The 22,812-nt window shown below is 44.1% G+C and overlaps 1 long non-coding RNA gene across 1 annotated transcript in view; it reads right to left on the bottom strand.

The window, feature by feature from the left end:
- Positions 1-22,812, bottom strand: part of LOC138745340 (uncharacterized) — a 69,442-nt gene that overhangs the window by 40,960 nt on the left and 5,670 nt on the right. The window lies entirely within an intron of this gene.

Here is a 22,812-nt window from a genome sequence, read left to right on the forward strand (position 1 = left end):
GTTTACTAGTTAAATATGCATACTTGAAAAATCTGTTGTATGGCTTACTAATTATATATGTATAACTTGCTAATACTGTCTAAGGTCTTCTAATTATTTATGCAAGCCTTGCTAATTCTATCCGGGGCTTGGCGACCCTTATCTCGTTCAGACTAACTCTACTTCTATTCTCAATTGTCTGTCCTTCTCTCCTTCATTCAGTGAACTTGCTGGTGTAGGAGATTCTTATCTTACTCAGACAGTGTCAGCTTCCTGCCTTCTAATATCCATGCCTCATGTTGTTTGCACTGGCTTCATTCATTTACTTATGTATCAATTTTATTTTCTTCATTTCTTCATGTTCATATTGCAATGTCAGTTTTTCTCATCTCTCACAGTCCCTTGCAGTCAGAATCAGGGGAATATATAATGGGGAATAAGGAAATGGCAGACCAATTAAATTCTTACTTTTGTTCTGTTTTCAAAAGAGAGGATACAAATAACCTCCCGAGGATGTTGGGAAACATAGAGACTAATGTAAGGGAGTAGTTGAAAGAAATCAGTATCTCTAAGGACATGGTCTTGGGGAAATTGAAGGGATTGAAGGCCGATAAATCCCAAGGGCCTGATAATCTACATCCTAGTGTACTTAAGGAAGTGGACATTCTGCATTATTTTCCAGAACTCAATAGACTCAGGATCAGTGCCCATGGATTGGAGGGTAGCTAATGTTACCCAACTATTTAAAAAGGGGGGTAGAGAAAAAGAAAAGTTAGGCCGGTGAGGCTAACATCAGTAGTGGGCAAAATGATGGAATCCATTATTAACGATGTAATAGCGGAGCATATGACTAGCAGAGAAGGGATCGGACAGAGTCAACATGGATTTACAAAAGGAAAATCGTGCTTGACAAATGTATTGGAATTCTTTGAGATGGTGACAGGTAATATAGATGGGGGAGAGCCAGTGGATGTGGTGTACCTGGACTTCCAAAAGGCCTTCGATAAGGTCCCACATAAATGTCTGGCATGCAAAATCAAGGCTCATGGGATTAAGGGCAAGGTATTGATGTGGATTGAGAACTGGCTGGCAGATAGAAGACAGAGAGTTGGGATAAATGGCTCATTTTCTGAGTGGCAGGCGGTGACCAGTGGGGTGCCACAGGGATCTGTACTGGGACCCCAACTGTTCACAATATACATTAATGATCTAGATGAGGGGATTTGATGTAATATCTCCAAATTTGCAGATGACACTAAGCAAGGAGGGGTTGTGTGCACGGAAGTGGGAGTCAGGAAGCTCCAGGGTGATTTGGATAAATTGAGGGACTGGGCAGATACATGGCAAATGCACTACAATGTGGATAAATGTGAGGTTATCCACTTTGGTAATACAAACGGAGGGCAGATTACTATTTGAATGGCAATAGATTGGGAGATGGGGAAGTGCAGAGAGACCTAGGGGGTTCTTGAGCACCAGTCACTGAAGGTGAGCATGCAGGTACAGCAGGCGGTTAAAATGGCAAATGGTATGTTGGCCTTCATATCAAGAGGGTTTGAGTATAGGAACAAGGATACCTTACTGCAGCTGTACAGGGCCTTGGTGAGACCCCACCTGGAGTATTGTGTGCAGTTTTGGTCACCTTATCTAAGGAAGGATGTTCTTGCAATGGAGGGAGTGCAGAGGCGATTCACCAGGGTGATACCTGGAATGGCAGGAATGACTTATGAGGAAAGATTGCGCAAATTGGGATTGTACTCGCTGGAGTTTAGAAGATTGAGAGGGGATCTCATAGAGACATATAAAATTCTGGCAGGACTGGATAGAATGGATGCGGAAGGGATGTTTCAAATGGTGGGGGAGTCCAGAACCCGATGCCATAGTTTGAGGATAATAGGCAAACCATTTAGGAGCGAGATGAGGAGGAATTTATTTACCAAGAGGGTGGTGAATCTGTGGAATTCATTGCCACAGAGGGCAGTAGAGGCAGGTTCATTGAATATATTTAAGAGGAAATTAGATATATTTCTTCAGTATAAGGGAATTAGGGGTTACGGAGAGAAGGCGGGGACGGGGTACTGCACTTTAAGATCAGCCATGATCTCATTGAATGGCGGAGCAGGCTCGAAGGGCCAAATGACCTCCTCCTTCTCCTATCTTCTATGTATCTATGTAAGCTATATGGGGAAAACACCACTGTCAACTATTCTGCCTTAAAGGAGTAATTATATTCAAATGGGCTGTAGATCAAGAGATGGAAACAGTGAAATCAGACAGAGGTGAGTGGCTGCTTAAATTAGAAACATTCGTGTTCATGCTATAGAGTTTAAGGCTACCCAGGAGGAATATAATGTGTTTTCTTTAAGATTGTTTGCCCTCACCCTGGCAAAGGATGGGGCCAACAGATATGTTGCTGGAAGGGTTCTAGAATTGATATGGTAGGTCACAGGAAGCTCAAGAGCGCATGTGTTTAGCAAAATGGCCACCCAGTCTGTATTTGGTCTTGCTGATATTGAGGTCAACTGAGTCGACCAAATGTATTAGAATAGGTTGGATGGAGTGCACGTGAAGCTCTGCCTCACCTGGAAGGCCTGATAGTGGCTTTGGATGGAGGTGAGAGGAGATGTAGGGACAAGTTTGGCAATTTCTGCAGTTCCAATGGGGAGTGCATCAGGTGGTGGTGGGTGGAGAGGGAAGTGCCGTCGAGGGAGTCACAGAAAGACGTGCACCTATGAAAAAAGGATATGAGTGGAGCGGGTTAGATGTAGCAGGTTAGAGGATGGTGCTGAAGTTGGAAGTGTCCAAGGATAACGTGTCAGATGTGGCAGCTGATGGGTGGTAAGTGAGAAATCTGCGGGATTCTGTCCGTGTTCTGCCGGAAAGGAGGTGGGGTAAAGGCAAAAAGATAATTGGAGATATGGGTGCAGGCTTTATCAATGACTGTATGGGGGAATCGGCAATTATTGAAGAAATAAGACATTTTGGGTATCCTGGTATGAAGACCTAAACTTGGGATTGTTACAGGCCCAGAGGACCCCAAAACCTAGCAGCAATAGAAAATCACCAAGACAAATGGATACTTCAACAAATGTCTTTTTAATTTCCTTGAAACAAAAACAACAGGATCAAACTTTAAACTATCACTATTAATGTAACTGCCTAACATTAACCCTTTCTAATTCTAAGCACAGGTGTATTTAATGTGTATAAAGTTCTTTGACACTCCTACAAGTTCACCGGTATCTATCAATTCTTATACGGTGCACAGCATTCAACATTTATGACTTTCCACCAAGCTATGGTGCTTAAAAGTAAATGTTTACCCTCCAGGAAGGCTCTTTTGGTTTCAGAGAGGGATTTCTTGCTCATTGGACAAAAAAAAACTGATTCCCTCTGATCAGCCACTTTGGTGTCTTGCCAAAGAAACTTTCACCATCAGAGTTTTCCAAATGATAACCTCTTCTGCAGGTCACCATTGAGTTCCTTTTGTTTCCCTTATTTCAAGTGAAACACCATTTCTCGGCAGCCATTTCCTCTTATATGTAGAACAAGGTTTTTCAATAGGCTGAACTGAGAACTCACAACCCGTCTTCAAAATGGGGTTTCAACAAGATGCCAGCTTGCCATCTCTCTCTCTTTTAGCAAAAAGCCTATTTGGTGTCTCCTCTCTGCTTGCAAAAGCACATGACCTTCTTAGAACAGTTAACTTCTGAGTCCAATAATATGTTGTTTTAAAAACAATATTCCATTTTGCACCTGCTTTTGAAATTATTTAGCTAAACAGTCTTTGCAAAGGCTCTCGGCGGATCTGAGCGCCTGCATGACTCTCTCTCGGCAAAGCTCTTGCATTTTAAGTAAGAGCTGTTTTGCAAAGTGTTTGTATTTGTTTGTGACCTACACGACTCCTACAATCTATCCTTCAAAAACATATCTACATACAATATAAAATATAGATAATCTGTCACAGGACAGATGCAGCAGAGGAGTTGTGATAAAATAAATGGTGTCCTTGCAAAAAAATAAGTGGGAAGAGGTATAATTCAGGTAGCTCTGGTGAGTGGAGTTTATAATAGTTTGAAACTTGAACCTCTCTCTCTATTTCAGGAGACAATTTACTGTCATGTGTTTAAAATGTGTCATATCACACAAAATTGCTTTTTTCTTGCTGAAAGACAGAAAGATTCGCCATTGGCAGAAATTGCCTGAAATGCCTCTTGCAGTCAGAGAAGGAAGGAAAAGAGAGTCACTCTCCCCCACCCCCACCATCCCGATCTTGGGCCAAGTCACTGAGGGTCTGTGGATTCTCTTTCAATGCTCACCGACCAATCCAAGCCATTGGTAATGCGAGCTCCAGTTTTGAACCTCTGACACGATTAGGTACCCTTCAGCACCCATTCATATCCCAAGTCTGACACCCTTTTAGCCAGTCTTGAACCAGTCTCTAGGAATCCACGGCCTGGTGTGAGTTCCTTGACTGCTTCTTTATCCAGAAGCCCACAGCCTGCGTGGGTTCCTCTCCTCAAGTCACCAACAGCCTGTCACCTGTGTTGGTCCTTCAGCTTCAGAACCCCTCACTGGTCTGCTTCCATTGTCACTGACCTGTGGATTGAATCCTCTGCTTCTAAGATGTTGATGGGGTTTGGTCTTCTTTTTTTCTGGTGCCCTGCACTAGTCCTGCGCTTCCCTAGAGTTCGCGGTGCCGAGGAAATTTAACACATCTAAATTAAAATTTTACAACTTAGAGGAGAATCTCCCATGTCTAGAGGGATGGAAAGGGCATTATTACAAATTGAAGCCAAATATTTGAATATTCATGTGCCAAATTTGCAAAAGCATAGAGTATATATTTCTCAAGCTATATGTAATTTTTTCCAAAAGAATACAACTTTGAATGTTTGCATGTCATCTTGGCATCCCTAAAAATATATCTGATTTCCAAGTAATGCAATACATTTCCTCATCACCACTAAGGCTAATTTAACAAATTTCAATTGATATATTAATAGTTTGAATTTGGGCCTTGTTCGTTCAATATTTCCTAATAAAAATAAAGTTCGATTTTGCGGAAAAACATCTCCTGTAGCTTGTCCAAAAAATTTATAATTCTGCCTAAAAAGATCTTACATTAGGACAAAGATAAGTTGAATTCAAGAAAGTTGCTACATCTTCACCACACGTAAAACATTGATCTGATAATTCTGATTTTATTCTAATCAATTTCTCTAGTGTAAGAAGTAACTGTAGAAGAAAAACGAGTTGTGAATTCCTTCCTCACTGCTGCAGTGTGGAACTCTGGTCAATAGTTCCAGACTGCTGAGTTGAAGTGAATTAATACATCTCCCCTGGATCAAGTGATCTCTGTTGCCAAATCAGCTTCCTGCAGTGCTTTTCATATCCAACTGCGTGAGTCACCTGATTCCAGGTGTAGCTTTCAGATAAAATCCTTGCTGACATCTGCTACATCACTGATGTAAAAAGAATTATACTGAACTAATTTATATCATACATTACTACAACATTCAAAACCATTTCCCACGTTTGTCCAGACTTATGAACTCCTCATTTAAAAGTTCCTACTTGTAATAAAGAATACATTATCGAAGTAAACATTTTAACAATTCCTCTTTATAAGGAATTTCTATTTCAGTACAACATGGTTGGTCCTCTTCAAATATGTCCTTAGTTGGAAAGAGCAAAAACGATTGCGATGAGTTATACGATATTTATTTCTCAGTTGCTCAAATGACATTATTTGACCCCTTTCATCACAATCTTCAACATTTATAATCCCCTTACGAAACCAGTTATTCAGAAATTGATGATCCTTCGAAAAAGAGATGAGGATTTGTATATCCACTTCCACCAATTTCATCATTTATTTTATTCCATATATTAATCAAATGTTTCAACAATGGTTTATCTTTATCACCAACCATTAATTTCGATTCCCATTTGGATATAAATTCTTCTGCTTTTCCTCTCTCCTATTTTATTTGATTCAATTTTAACCCATTGCAATTTTTCCCTTTCAAAAAAAGAAGCAAGAAATCTCATTTGAGCTGCTCGATACTAATTTTCAAAATAATGAAGCTGTAGTCCTGTCAATGTAGAATTTGCATTCAGACAAACGCAGCTGTCTTTAGCTATCTTATTGAATTGGCTAAAATGGCATAGCATGAGAACAAACGTCCCGGAGGAATGTGGACCACTTGTAACATGGGATTCAATCGGAAATAGTTTCACATGACATAAACTCATGACGCAGACTGTTTTATAAGAATGGAATACAAGAGGAAGGTTGTCTAGGTCTCCAGCAGGATATAGGTCACAAGATATAGGAGCAGAAGTAGGACCTTCGAGTCTGTTCCACTATTCTTCCACTCAGCCCCACTGCCCAGGTTTCTCCCCATTACCCTTGATTTCTTAACTAATCAAATACCTGTCAATCTCTGTTTTAAATAAACCCACTTACCTCAGTTCCACGGATTCATGACCCACTGACAAAATAATTTTTTCCACATCAGTTTTAAATTGACACCCTTTTATCCTGAAATTATGCTCTCCTGTACTAGAATCCTCTACCATGGGAAACAACTTTGCCATATGTACTCTGCCTAGGGCATCCAGCATTTAAAATGCCTCTGAGGTCCCCCTTACCCTTCTGTACTCCAACTAGTACAGTCAAAGAGTCGACAATTGCTCCTCATACACTAACCCTTTCATTCCTGATATCATTCCAGTAAATCATCTCTGACCTTCTCCAACACCAACACATCTTTTCTGAAATACGGCACCCAAAACTCTAATTCTGTTTGAATGGAAAGGGAATTCTCCAACGACACATAAACAACAGTGAAATGATATTATGTCTTGTTGATATTTACCAAAAATTATTAAAGAGTCAAATAATAACTTGCAAAAGATGCCGGGGCCCAATTATGGACTATTATCACAACCTAAAGAATTTGGGTTGTTCTGAAGCTTGGTGCTTTGTTACGAGACCAGAGGATCCCAAAACCCAGCAGCAATAGATATTCACCAAGACAAATGGTTGCTTAAATAAAAGTTGATTTTAATTATCTTTAAACATGAAAACGGAAATACACTTTAACTTATCACCATTTTACTAACTTACTTTACCTAACTCACCCCCCCTTCTAATTCTAAGTGCACGTGTGTGTAAGTTCAGAAAAGTTCCTTGATTCACAGTCCAATCTCACTTCTCATTCCTCCAAGTCCAATGTTTGCAGGCCATTCTTATACTGTGCACAGAATTGAACATATCAAAAGTTCACCAGACTTTGGTGCTCAAAAGGTGAATGATTACCACTCGGGAAGGTTCTAGTTGGTTTTCAGAGAGAGGTGCGTTGTTCAGGGAAGTATTAGTGTTTATTTGTGCTCAACGAATCAGCATCTGAAAACCGTTATAACATCAGAAAATCTCTGATAGCTTTAGCATCGAGCAGAGCTGAGCCAGGACTTTGCAGGTATTTAAGGGAGTGTGTGGGCAGGGTTTGTTCTGGACCAACAATCTCACCAAATGATACTGCTTGAAATCAAGATTCAAACCATTTTGAGGAATACAACAGGAATTGTTCAACAAGAGCCTGGTGTTCCCTGAGGAGTTTTCTTTCAATAGTGGAAATTATTTTTTTTAAAAAGCCCGTTAATCTTCCTGATGCAGATTATTGTATTTAACTTTCAGGTTGCTATCTGTTGAAACTGCAAGGCACAGCGTCATTTTTGTTTTTGAAAATGCAGATGTGAAAATGTTAACTTTGGTCTCCTTGGTTTGCTTAAGTTTACAGAGGAGACGTTGGGTCAAGCTGAGAAGACAGAGTTGGATGCTCATTTGGCGAATCGGCTGGGCAAAGCAGAAAGTACAAAACGAGGGGCTGAAAAAATAATGAAGCAGACTGAAGTGCCGTTGAAACCAAACCCAAGTAAAAATTTAATTTTGTGCAGTGTACTTAAGAGACCAAACGATTTGGGCTTTTAGTGGTGACCTATTTAAATGAACAAAATCTGATTAGAATTGAAGTTTATGGAATGTTTAGAAGTTGCCACAAAAAAATGGAGAGATAAATTAGATGTTGTAATTAAGATAAATGAACAATACAATGAGCCTGGTGTCACAGTATCTGCCTCACTACCATACATCACCATTAAACCTTCTCCCCAATATAGTTACACCCAATCGCTGTAACTATATACACTATATACATTGGTGATAGATCTGTACCATCACAATGTCAAAGTATATGCCAGAATTTATTGTACATCACTGTTAAACCTTCTCACTACAGTGAATCCAGCATAAGCATATCTGTCAAAGTTAACCGTACATCATCTTCAATATTCTTCCCACTCTAAACCTGGGGTCACAGTATCTAACAGAGTTTATCGTACAACAATGATAAACCTTATTCCCCCTGTGAACCTGGGGTCACAGTATCTTCCACAGTTTATCATACATCACCGCTAAACCTGCTCCCCACTGTGAACCTGAGGTTACAGTATCTTCTACAGTTTAGCGTACATCACTGATAAACCTTATCCCCATTGTGAATTCGGTGTCACAGTGTCTGCCTCAGTTTTCCGTATATCACCATTAAACCTCTCCCCAATGTGAACCTGGTGTCACTTTATCTGCCACATTTTATTTTTTTTTATCAACGTTAAACCTTATTCCCATAGTAAACCTGCTTTCACAGTATCTGCCACAGTTTATTGTACATAACTTTTAAACCTTCTCACTACTGAAAACCCGGAGTAACAGTATCTGACTCAGTCTACCGTACATCATCGTTAAACCTTATACCCACTGTGCACCTGGCATCACAGTATCTGACAGAGTTTATAGTACATCACTGTTAAACTTCTCACAAATGTGAATCCTGTCTCACAGTTTCTGCCTCAGTCTACCGTACATCACCGTAAAACATTTTCCCCACTGTGAACCTGGTGTCACAGTATCTTCCACGGTTTATCGTACATCAGTGATCAACCTCTCCCCATTGTGAACCATGTGTCGAAGTTTCTGCCACAGCCTTCCATACATAACTGTTAAACCTGATTTCCACTGTGAATCTGGTGTCTCATTAACTGACACAGTTTATTGTACATCACAGTTAAACCTTCTTACTTCTGTAAACTCGGTGTCACAGTATCTGCCAAAGTCTACCTTACATCACCATAAAACCTCCTCCCCGCTGTGAACCTGCTGTCACTGTATCTGCCTCAGTCTACAGTACATCACCATTAAACCTTATCCCCACTGTGCACCTGGTGTCACATTATCTATCTCAACATACCATACATCATCGTTAAACCTTATTCCCATGTGAACCTGGTGTCACAATATCTACCTCAGTCTACCGTACATGACTGTTAAACTTCTGTATCTGACACAGTTTATCGGACATTACCATTCAACATTCTCACTGCTGTGAACCCAGTGTCACAGTATCTGTCTCAGTCTACCGTACATCATCGTTAAACCCTCTACAACTCTGAACGTGGTGTCAATGTATCTGCCTCAGTCTACAGTACATCACCATTAAAACTTATCCCCACTATGCATCTGGTGTCAAATTATTTCCCTCAACATACTGTAATTCGCCGTTAAATCTGATCCCTCTGTGACCCTGGTGTCACAGTACCTGACACAGTTCATAGTATATCACTGTTAAACCTTCTCACAAATGTGAATCCTACTATAAAATAATGCTCCCCTTCTAAGTCTCGCTGCATTCGAATCCCCACCTATTTTAAAAATTCCAAAAAAAAAAGAGAAAAATCAATCCCAAAACAATCTACTCAAAAGTAGTAGTCCCCTAAAAATCTGGGTGTGGTAAAGTCCACAAGTGGCAGGTGACTAAAGGACTCAGTGTCACCCACACCCAGTCAGACTTTCATAAAGTACTGAAACAAAAACATTCAACGCAATGATTCCAGTCCCAATGATTGTTCTGGATCTTCAATATCAAGAAGACTTTGCATCAATTCAACTTTTTTTCATTCTTTCTATATTTTCCAATCCCATTCCCATTGACCCTTCTCTTCGGTGACAATGGTGACGATCGCCCATTTCCTCGTACATCTGGCATTAGCAAATATTAAAGCATCATGGTCATTTTCAAAAAACTGAGATTAAAAATTCCCATAAAAATCTTTCAATACTGCCGCATAACGAAAAGCAAATTTATATCCCTTTTACCACAATACTTCTTAGGCTGAATTAAATTCTCAGTCTCTTCTGATAATTTCTTGACTCAGATATGCATTAAAAAAAACCCTATTATTTTGAACCATCAGTAGAACCTGATTTTGCCGTGTTTTCTGCACCACCAATCGGAGGATCATCTCTCTGACTTGATATTTAAAACAGCGAATAAAAACTGCTCGTGGTAATTGGCCTGGAAACGGTTTCTTCCTTAACGCTCTGTTCGCTCGATCTAATTCCAGTCCATCTGGAATGAATTACCTGCCCAACACTTCTGGGAATCATTTCTTCAAAACCTTCACCGGATCCGAACCTTGCATATCTTCCGGAAGACCTACTATCTTAACATTATTTCTACGACTTTGGTTTTCTAATGAGTCAAACTTCTTCAATAATTCCTTCTTCTGAATCCCCCAATCTACAAAAGGATCTTCCACTATTTCCATTTTTTCTCTATTACGCTCCACTTGACTCTTGCATTCAAGAAAGCCTCCTCAATCTTTTTAAAATGATTTTGCACAGTATCCACTGATCGTGTCCATCTCGTAACTTCACTCTTAACTACATTAATATCTTGCTTCAGAAAAGTTATTTCTTCACACACAGTGTTCATTTTAGTTTTCATTTCTGAAAATCCTTAACTCATCTGATGAATCATCTGCATTGATATATTTGCCATATCTTCCATGAGCAGAGCAATCCCTTCCAGAATTGGAAACACAGAATCCAGTCCAGGATCCATCACCTCACTTTGAGGCCGACCGACTTTTGCCTCAGTCCCCAGTTCTTCAAACTCTAATGAAGTTGAGCTCTCTTCTTCCTCCAAAGCCGTAGGTCCTCTTCCAGTGCGGCTGCGGGTCTGGACACCCGACAACAGCATGCCTACCTCGTCACCTGGCCATCGCTCGGGCTCCCCCATAGCCCACACCTTCTCCAAAGGTTCGTGGACCCTCGACGCATGGCGCATGCCTGGTCGGGCCACCCACCGCGCAGGTGCATCTTCCGACGCTACACTGCGCACCCCCGGACCACCAGGTAATGCTGCAGGCACGCAGGCCTGTCTTCACTCAGCTGGCCTGCCCTCGTGCCCGAGTTAACGAGTGTATGAGTTGAAACCGGCCAAAGTCATCGCTGAGCCTGCACCATCTTGCGATTTCACAAGATGGCGGTGCTGTAATACTAAGCCAGGCAGGAGTCTTCTGTGGTTTGGGGACTCCAGTCAACGACTCCATTGCTTCAACTTGAACTTGGCCTCGATTCTTCAACACTTTTGTAAGGTAATTTCTTCTGTAACTGAGTTTTCACTTTTTTTCACATTTGCAGCTATTTCAATCCTCCACTATTCAAAAGTCTATAAACAGTATTTTTAATCACTTTTACAACTTTTAAAATTGAGCATTTAATAGTCTAACTAGGGAAGGGTGGAACCACACGTCTACCCTCTGCGCCATCTTGTCACAGTATCTGACACAGTTTATAGTAAATCACTGTTAAATCTTCACATTACTGTGAATGCTGTCTCTCAGTTTCTGCCTCAGTCTACCTTTAATCAACATTAAACATTCTCCCCCGTTAACTTGGTGTTAAAGTATCAGCCTAAGTTTACGACACATCACCATTAAACCTTCTCCCCAGTGTGAGACCGTTTTTACTGTATCTGCCATAGTTTATCGTAAATCACTATTATACCTTCTCACTACTGTGAACTTGGTGTTACAGAGTCTGCCAAAGTCTACCGTACATCATCAGTAAACCTTCTTCCCAATGTGAGCCTGGTGTTATTGTATCTGCCACAATTTATTGTACATCACCGTTAAGCATTTTCCCCCATGTGAACCTGGTGTCACTGTGTTCGCCAAAGGTTATCGTACAGCTCTGTTAAACATTTTCCCCACTATGAACCCAGTGTCACAGTAACTGTCTCAGTTTCCCATACATCACCAATAAACCTTCTTTTCCCACTCTGAGCCCAGTAATAACGTATCTATGTAGTCTCCCGTACATCACCATTAACCCCCTCCCCCATTTCATAGTATCTGCCACGGTTTAATGTACTTCATTTTAAAACCTTCTCACCACTGTAAACCAGGAGTCATATAATCTGACTTATTCTTCCGCACATCTCTGTTAACCCTTCTCAATACTGTGAACACAGTGTCACAGTATCTGCCAATGTCGACTGTACATCACCATTAAACATTCTCCCCATGTTGACCCATTTTTCACAGTTTTTCCCATTGTTTATCGTACATCAGAGTTCAACCTTCTCCCCACTGTAAACTTGGAGTCACAGTATATTCCACAGTTTATTGTACATCACTGATATACCTTCTCCTCATTGTGAATGTGGTGTCACCGTATCTGCGTCAGTCTTCCATACATCACCATAAACTTCTCCCCAATGTGAACTTGGTGTCACTTTATCTGCCACAGTTAATATTTCATCACCTTAAAACCTTCTTCTAACTGTGTACCTGGTATCACGGTATCTACCAGAGCTTATCATGCATTACAGTTTCACCTTCTTACTACTGTGAACTTGATGTCACAGTATCTGCCAAAGTCTAACGTATATCACTGTTAAATATTCTCCCCATTGTGAACCTCGTGTCATAGTATCTGATACAGCTTATTGTACATTACTGTTAAACCTGCCGGATAAGCTCCAGATAGCTAAAGAGGAGTTCTCGCATCTACAGGAACTGGGGCCTCGCCACTCCACCTGGTCCAGAGCCTCCGGTGGCTGGCGCCCTTACAGAGATTATCGATGGCTTAATGACACGACAGTACCTGACCATTACCCCATCCTTCTCATTCAGGATTTTACGGCCAATCTGCATGGCGCGAGCTTATTCTCCAAGGTCTCATCAAATCCCATCGTAGCCTGAGGACATCCCCCTTCAGCTAGTTCAAATTTCTACGCATGCCTTTCGAGCTCAAGAACATCACCCAGACCTTCCAGCACGTCATGAATACGGTGCGCAGGGATTTGAATTTCATGTTCATTTATCTGGATGACATTCTTGTCGACCGCAGAGACTGGGCACAAATCAAGTCTCACCTGCACACCCTCTTCTCCCGACTGGCCGAATCTGGCCTAACAATCAACCTGGCCAAATGCCAGTTCCGGAAAGAGTCCATGCAGTTTCTGGCCCACATCATCATGGCCGAAGGAGCTACACCAGCTGCTATGAAGGTCACTGCAATCAGTGATTGTCCTTGCCCGGACAACCTCAAGGGGCTACAAGAGTTCGCAGGTATGGTCAACTTCTATAACCGATTCATTCCAGGAGCTGCACACATCACGCAGCCACTCTTCGCCATGGACAAGATACTCGACTGGACTCCAGGGCATTCAAAGCCACGAAGGTTGCCCTGGTGAAGGCTACCCTGCTCCTCCACCCACGTACCAACCTTCCTATGGTGCTCTCCATCGATGCCTCTGCCACTCCCATTGGTGCTGTCTTGGAGCAGCAGGTTAATGGACAGTGGAAACCACTGGAATTCTTTAGCCAACTTCTTCATCCGCCAGACCGCAAGTATAGTGCTTTCAACCGTGAGTGGCTGGGCATGTACCTTGCTGTGCCTCATTTCCCCTCCCAGAAAGCCTTTCACCATTTATACCGACCACAAACCCCTCACTCAAGCTCTCGCTATAGCTAGAGATCCCTGGTCGGCCCACTTACACCGTCACCTGTCCTTTGTATCGGAGTTCACCACCCACATTCAGCACAAGGCAGCGAAAGACAATGTGGTCACTGAAGCGCTCTCCCAACCGGCCATTTGCTCGCTGATACCCAGTCTAGACTACGACCAGCTTGGCCCGGATCAGAAGTCCGACGAGGAGATGCAGGCCTTCAGGACTGCCATCTTGGGCCTGCGGTTCTAGATCCTCCCGAATCCTCTCAGTTATGAGTACCCTGCATCCAGTGGTTCCCCAGCAGTGGCGCAGGCAAATCTTCACCATATCCACGACCTTTTCCACCCTTCCATCAGGACCAAGGTTCATATGGTGGCAGAATACTTCGTCTGGCACGGGCTTCGAAAGGAGATTGTGGACTGGGCCAGAACCTGCACCCATTGCCAGCTTTCCAAGGCACACAGCCACACCAGAATGCCCGTGCAGGATTTTGAACACGTCCGAGAACGTTTCAGCCACATATATGTGGACATTGCCAGCCCCTTACCCGTTTCCTAAAGTAACTGTTACCTTTTCACAGTGGTAGACTGCACCACTCGTTGGCCTGAGGTGATCTTGAAGCCAGATGCCTCTACGGACTCCTACTCCCAAGCACTTTTGGCCGGTTGGGTTACCTGGTTCGGCGTCCTGGCCCACCTCACCAGCGAATGTGGCACGCAGTTCACCTCTGCACTCTGGGCACAGCTCACCAACAAACTGGGAATTGGGCTGCATCACACAACGGCCTATCACCCACTTGCCAATGGACTGGTCGAACGATTGCATTGCCACCTTAAGTCGGCACTTATGGCCTGCCTCACCGGCCCCAACTCGGTGGATGAGCTGCCTTGTGTACTCCTGGGAATCTGCTCGACACCCAAAGAAGACCTGCAGATGTCATCTGCTGATCTGGTCTATGGTAAACCACTAGCCCTGCCTGGTGAGTTTATCAATGAACCTCACAACCTGCAACAGTCACCGCACAGTTTACTTCTCCGCCTCCGGGCCCAGTTGGACTCCTTCACACCCCCATCACCGCCCAGACATGGCACACAGGCCTCTTACATCCTCAGTGAGCTGTATTCCGCAGAGGATGTATTTATCCGATGAGGCCCTTCCACAGCACTCCTTCAAAGACCATATGAAGGGCCGTACAGAGTCATCCAGCATTTGGGATCCACCTTCACACCAGACATCCGTGGTAAGAGGGAACTGTTTACTGTGAACAGATTAAAGACAGCACACCTCGACCTAACGAGCCAGTGGTCACGGCTCAACCCAAGAAGCGAGGCCGCCCAGCAAAAAAGGCCATTGGCGCTGGTTCTGGGGGGGCTGTGTGGCGGCAAGCCATGAGGCAGGCGATCTAGCCCCTCATGTCACGCACATGGCGGGGCAGCCAGCCAAAATGGCACTGTCAGGGGATTCTCCCCGACCTCGGCACCAGACTCAGAAGCCCGCAACCTGCGGCCCACGTGACCCCCCCAACGACGTCAGGGCCCCCGGTGTGCTTCTCAGCCAGGTCCGGGATGGGAGCATAAGACCAGCCAGGCAGACCTGAATAAAGGAGTTTTTGCTCACTGAACTCAACCCGTCTGGTTGTGAGGTCATTCAGAAACAGAGTAGCCACCACGATAGTCGTATCTTAGTTTCTTTTCCTTTCTTTTCTTTTTTATATGTTATCAACATATATTTGTAAACACTGTAACATTGTGATTTGATATTAATTGTTATAATATTTGATTTAAAGGAGGCTGGTCCAAAAAAGGCATATAAAACATTTTAATATGGGGACAGGAATAAAAGAAAAACAGAGGGTACTGGTGTGAGGGAGGGAAGGGTAATATTGTTGTGGGGTTGGTTCAGATGGGTCAGCTGAAGGGACTCGACTGATCCATCCATGATTTGTCCAGCATCTTGCTGCCATGTAGTGGTGAACCAGGATGTTGCCTGATGGGGACACGGTGCTCTGAGCTCTGCACAGATAGATTGTGCTTTTCTCAAAAACACACTTCCTCAGGTAAAGCAGAGGAAGTGGAAAGGCCCTAGTGTGAAGGGGTAGGGATGGGGGTGATGGGGGAAGAGTTGGGACCCTCCAAAATCATTATGATCAGGCCTCGGAGACAGCATCTCTATCACTCGTATTTCTCTTCCCAGGAGAAGGAGCGATCTTAGAGACAAGACACGAGTCCAGAAGAACATCGCATTTCAGCTGAACAGAGGACGGACAACATTATGATGGGCTGAATCTCTCCCCTTCTTCTCCCTCTGGCCCTGCCAACCCAATTCCCTGCATCTTCCACGCCCCCTTTCTCCCCTACACCTCCTCCATCCAAACCCCCTTCCCTCACACCTATGCCCTAACCCCAGCCCTCCTCCCTTCACCTCCCCTTCCCCCTCCCCCTTTCCCCTTCCTACCCTAACCTAGGGGAAGGAGTGGTAGGGGAAGGGGGATAGGAGAAAGGGGGTAATGGAAGTGGGGTGAGTAAGGGGTAGGCTTGGGGGTATGGGTATGGGATAGGGGTAAGGGGTATGGTTTGGGGAAGGGGATAGGTGTAGGGGATAGGGGTAGGGTTTAGGCTTGGGTTGGGTGAGAGTAAGGGTTAGGTCCGGGATAGAGATAACATCAAGGTTAGGGTTAAGAGACATGGGCTAGAATTAGGTCTAGGTTTAGGGTTAGGTTTAGAGTTTGGGGAAGTGGGTTTGTATTAGGTTTAGTGGAAGGGGGTAGGAGTAGGAGATAGAGGTGGGGTGAGTGTTTGGGTTAGAGGAAGATGGGTAGTATTTGGGTTGGGTTTAGGGGACGGCGTAGGGGTAGAGATAGAGTTAGGGGATGGGATAGGGGTAGAGTTAGGGGACGTGGAGTATTGATGGGGGTATTGGTAGTGTTAAGGTTAGGGTTTGTTAGGGGTTAGAGTTAGGAGTAGGGGAATGGGAAGGGGGAGGGGAACCGGGAGGCGAGCGGGGGAAGGAAATGGGGAGGGGAATGTAATGGAAGATTTAAACCGTGTTTTTTTTTAACTTTTGCAACCTTTGCTTCTGCAAGGCTGAGAACCTGCTTGTTTTTTTTAGTATCTGCAGACTTAAGCTAAATTCCACCGAGGGGCCAGAGATGCAGTTATCTGACAAAAGGACATCTGTGTACCAAGAACATTTAATCTTCCTGCTTGTTTTGGTCACAGACTGTCAGAGGCCTAGCCTTGATGCAAAATAACCATTGTATTCAAAGTGATAAGCTGAAAATTATGTTAGAAGCCTAACATGCTAGCTTTCTTGCTTATCTTTCTTACTGTGCTGGGAATAGATGCTTGGTTAAGCAGTTTTTTGGTAATATAAGCCATGGTCGCGCTGCTGAAGTTTGAGACTCTCCGAGAGGTGGCAACATCTTTCAGCAAGAAGAACTTCTAGAGTCCAGCTAACATCCCGGTCGAGGGAGGTGGAGAAGCTGCTACCGGCGCCCCGACAACCTATTACAAGTGTGCAGTCATTGCCTTGCTTTGGCACTTGGGGCCAGTGCAGGCGTTGATAAGTATAATTGGGAAGGGCTTGCATATTGTAGTTTGAAATCAGCTTTTGAATTTGTAATAAAAATTAGTTTAAACTGAACTGCTCTCGGTGTGGGTGTCTATTTTCTTTTGGTAGCTCGAACACTGTGACCAATCTAAAATGAACAAAGAGAGGTACAAGTTTACCCAGGACAGAGAACGGGGTGGAGAAAAGGGGAGGTGAATGGAGGAAGGTATCGTTACCCCCTCCCTTCCCCACCCATTCCCCTACATTATCCCTGCTTCTCCTCTCCTCCTTCTAGCAGAAGTTGGGCCTCATTCCGGCCAGAACCTCCCTGTGGTTTCAGAGCCTCCGTTTCAGGAAGTGCCTTCGATGCTCGCTGCTGGACAGACATCTTGTCTCTTGATTCATTCTGTACCGTTATTATTAAATTTAAAAATGGTTGGGTTTTTTTAAGCTTGAACTCAAAAGGCTGGTCCAGATAGACAACACAGAATCAGGCCATTTGGCCCCTCTCTCCTGCTGGCTGAGCTGTTGTAATCAGTCCATATTCCTCTCCCCCTTTTCATTCTTTGCTCCCAGCCAGCTCATGTTGCCTTGTCAATCTCATGGCCTGTGGGAAGGAGCTGTCTGGCTTTTATACCTCCATATCTCCTTCCTGATGGCAGGGGGACAAAGATGCTCTGTGCTGGATATCTATGAGTCTATTTACAAATCCCATCCCTGCAAACAATCAGGGGTTTGAGGTTCCACCCATGTTTCCTCTCCCTCAGCACTCTCTCGTCAGAACACTCCTGCACCCTCCTTCCCCTCCTCTCCCAAGTCTCAGTATCCCGCTGACAATTCCAGTCAGCTGCCATATCTATACCCTGCCCCACCTAAACCGATGGATCGATCAGCACCTTCTCCCCTCAAGAGTTCGAGGAATCCACTCTCTCGCAATGTCCTGCTAATGAATGTCCTGCATCCTCCTTCCCCCTTGGTTTCCTCCTGTTATCAGGCACCTGGATGGACCCCTACCCGTGTTCTCACTGATCTCTCTGCACCTCTGCCCTCCATCCAAAGGTCTTGGTTGTCTTGTGGGGCTGGTGGAGAACAAAGCACCAACTCAAGGAGATGGGGAGCAGTAACGAATCCCCCAACTCCAGGAGACAGGGAGAAAAACAGAGATGCAATCAGGGGTCAATCGGATAAAACCTGATCATCTGTTGAAAGGTGCAAGGAACTCTCGGTACTGCTGCACGTGGGGCAGGTGTGGCCCATCCCCACACCTCCACCCTGGCAATTCCCAAAACAGTTTCCCTATTCATGCGGGTTCCAAAATGGATAGAGTCTGGAGAAGGACCACGTACGTGGTCAATCACTGGGGGCAAGGGTGTAACCAGCATGGCCATCATTGTGTGTGGCTGTGCGTGAAACCAAAGTGCAAGGGCACCAAATGGCGCTATGTGCTGAGATTCTACCTGGCTCAGGTGTTGCAAAAGATTGGTCTGGCTGTGGTGCCCCTCAATGACCCAGTCAGCAGGACTTTGCCCCATTACCTTCCTGGGAATGGTTTCATAGACAAACACTTTTGACCACAAGGCTGTCAGGCAGTGGTCAGCAGAGCATTGCTGACACAGAGACTCTAGGACTAGATGGGATACTGCGGGGTGGTCCACGGAGCAGAGCATCCAGAGACAGACATCCAGAACTGCTGGAAGACCAGAAACTCGGTGAAAGATGTCCTTCAGTTTGCCTGAAACCCAAATGGGAGTTGCAAACACTAGAAGGCATCTGACAAAAGCAAAGGGAGGAAGGATTAGGGCAATATGAGAGGTACTTGTATTTACACAGAGTTGTGGGTGCCAGGAATGCCTTGCCAGGAGTGAAGGCCAAAACATTAGGGGCATTTAAGGGGCTCTTAGTCACATTGAGGGGCTGAGACCAAGAAATATATTCTCCAACAGCAGAGGGTGGCAGTAACCACAAGATATCAAGCTGGTGGCAATGAAGCTAAACAGAGACCACCTAAGGCAACTGTGCGCCCGGCTGCAGGAATTTGGACCTACTATAAACCTTACTTAGTGCCAGTTCAGGCTGGAAATGTTTGACTTCCTGGGGCATCAAATCAACCGGCACGGAACTAAGCCCCTGCTTGAAAAGGTAGAGGCTGTTCAGTGCTTACCCAAACACGCCATAAATTCACCGGTACAATTAATTTTTATAACCAATTCATACCAGTAGTGGCCCACATCATGCGGAGAAAGGTAAAGACATTACCTTGGACAACCTTGGAGGTGTTCCAGAGGGCCAAGGACGCACTGGCCAACACAATCCTTCTGGTAGACACCAGGCCAGAGACACCCACCACTCTCACAGTAGGTGCTTCCAGCACAGCAGTAGGGGGCGCAATGGAGCAATTCATTGAAGGGCAATGGCAGCCCCTGGCCTTCTTGAGCAGACACCTCTGGCCACACGGACTCAACTACAGCACATTTGGCTGAGAGCAATCGGTGCTGTATCTGGCAGTCTGAGGCAGGTAACCTGACCCCAGCTTCACAGTGGGGAGAATGTTTCACAGAGATGTACGAAAAACTGTCACAAACACTGTGACACTGGGTTAACAGCAGTGAAAAGGTTTAACTGTGATGTACGATAAACTATGGCAGAAGCAGTGACAAATGGTTCACATTGGGGAGAACGTTTAACTTAATGTACGGTAGATATGGCAGATATTGTGACAATGAGTTCACAGTAGTGAGAAGGTTTAACGGAGATGTACAGTGGACTGTGATGGATACTGTGAAACCGGATACACATTAGTGAGACAGTTTAATAGTGAGGTTCAATGAACTATGGTAGGTACTGTAACACCAGGTTCACATGGGGGAGAAGGTTTAACCTAATGTACGATAAACTGTGTCAGATACTATGACACCAGGTTCACATTGGTGAGAATGTTTAACAGTAATGTACGATAAACTGTGTCAAATACTGTGACACCAGGTTTACAGTGGGGAGAATGTTTAATGGTGATGAACAGTTGACTTAGGTAGGTACTGTAACACCAGTGTCGCAGTGTCACATTATCTGCCTCAGTCTACCGTACATCACTATTAAACCTTATTCCTCAATGTGCACCAGGTGTCACAGTATCTATCTCAATTTACCGTACATCATCGTTAAATCATCTTTACTATCTTCTTCAGCATGATGCTGAAAGAAGCCATGAAAGACTTCAACAATGAAGACGCTGTTTACATCCGGTACCGCACGGATGGCTGTCTCTTCAATCTGAGGCGCCTGAAAGCTCACACCAAGACACAAAAGCAACTTGTCCATGAACTACTCTTTGCAGATAATGCCGCTTTAGTTGCCCATTCAGAGCCAGCTCTTCAGCGCTTGACGTCCTGTTTTACGGAAACTGCCAAAATGTTTGGCCTGGAAGTCAGCCTGAAGAAAACTGAGGTCCTCCATCAGCCAGATCTCCACCATGGCTACCAGCCCCCCACCCCCCCACATCTCCATCGGGCACACAGAACTCAAAACGTTCAACCAGTTTACCTACCTCGGCTGCACCATTTCATCTGATGCAAGGATCGACAACGAGATAGACAACAGACTTGCCAAGGCAAATAGCACCTTTGGAAGACTACACAAAAGAGTCTGGAAAAACAACCATCTGAAGAAACACACAAAGATCAGCGTGTACAGAGCCGTTGTCATACACATGCTCCTGTTCGGCTCCAATTCATGGGTACTCTACCGGCATCACCCATGGCTCCTAGAACGCTTCCATCAGCGCTGTCTCCGCTCCATCCTCAACATTCATTGGAGTGACTTCATCACCAATATCGAATTACTCGAGCTGGCAGAGTCTGCAAGCATCGAATCCACGCTGCTGAAGACCCAACTGCACTGGGTGGGTCATGTCTCCAGAATGGAGGACCATCGCCTTCCCAAGCTTGTGTTATATGGCGAGCTCTCCACTGGGCACTGAGACAGAGGTGCACCAAAGAGGTACAAGGACTGCTTAAATAAATCTCTTGGTTCCCGCCACATTGACCACCACCAGTGGGCTGATATTGCCTCCAACCGTGCATCTTGGTGCCTCACAGTTCAGCGGGCAGCAACCACCTTTGAATAAGACCGCAGAGCCCACCTCACTGACAAAAAACAAAGGAGGAAATACCAAACCCCAACCAACCAATTTTCCCTTGCAACCGCTGCAACCGTGCCTGCCTGTCCTGCATCGGACTTGTCAATCACCAACGAGCTTGCAGCTGACGTGGAATTTACCCCTCCATAAATCTTCATCTGCGAAGCCAAGCCAAAGAAAGAAAGTAACACCAGGTTCACAGGGAGGAGAAAGTTTAATGTTGATGTACACTTGACTGAGGCAGAAACTGTGAGACAGGATTCACAGTCATGAGAAGGTTTAACAGTGATGTTCTATAAACTGTGTCAGATACTGTGAAAACCACTTTCACATTGGGAGAAGGTTTAACGGTGGTATACGGTAAACTGTTGGAGATAAAGTAAAACCGAGTTCACAGTCGGGAGAAGGTTTAACTGTGATGTACGATAAACTGTGGCAGAAACAGAAACAAATGGTTCACATTGAGGGGAATGTTTAACGTGATGTACACTCGACTGAGGCAAAAACTGTGAGACAAGATTCACAGTCGTGAGAAGGTTTAACAGTAATGTACAATAAACTGTGTCAGATGCTGTGACACCAGGTTCATAGTGGGGAGAATGTTTAACAGTAATGTACGATAAACATACATATATGTGTGTGTATGTATATACGTGTGTACATGAGTGTATCCATATTTAAAGGAAAATATATAGAGTATAGATAAGAATTAATAATGGAATGAAAGGGAAGAGAGGAAGTAAGGTTATATATGAAAATTGAAATCTTTTCTGGGGGGGGCTGGGTGGGGAGGAGATACGGTCACTGCGAAATCAGTTGACGCTTGCGATTGAATTCGCAAATCCAAATGGAGAGGGGAGATGTGGTTGCCCGACAAGGGATAAAGGGCAACTCAAGAAGGGGAGGGGATAGTGGGGTTAAAGAAATTTTAGATAGGAGAATAAGGGAAATGTTTGATGTTTTAGAAATGTTGTCTTATAAAGTGTTCAAAAAAAGAAAGCAGAAATGGATAAGAAGGAAAGGTGATTATGAGGAAACGGAAAGGGAAGATAAACAAAGTATGAAATGGCTATGTTGAACTATATGACTTTAAATATTAACGGAAAACATAACCAAATCAAAAGGAAGAAACTACTAAATTTACTGAAAAAAGAAAAAAATTGATATAGCATTCGTGCAAGAAACACACTTAACTGAAATGGAGCACAAGAAATTAAAGAGAGATTGGGTAGGACATGTAACAGCAATGTCATATAATTCAAAAGCTAGAGGAGTAGCTATATT

The sequence above is a fragment of the Narcine bancroftii genome, chromosome 11 (genome assembly GCF_036971445.1).
Source record: "Narcine bancroftii isolate sNarBan1 chromosome 11, sNarBan1.hap1, whole genome shotgun sequence".
Classification (NCBI taxonomy): domain Eukaryota; kingdom Metazoa; phylum Chordata; class Chondrichthyes; order Torpediniformes; family Narcinidae; genus Narcine; species Narcine bancroftii.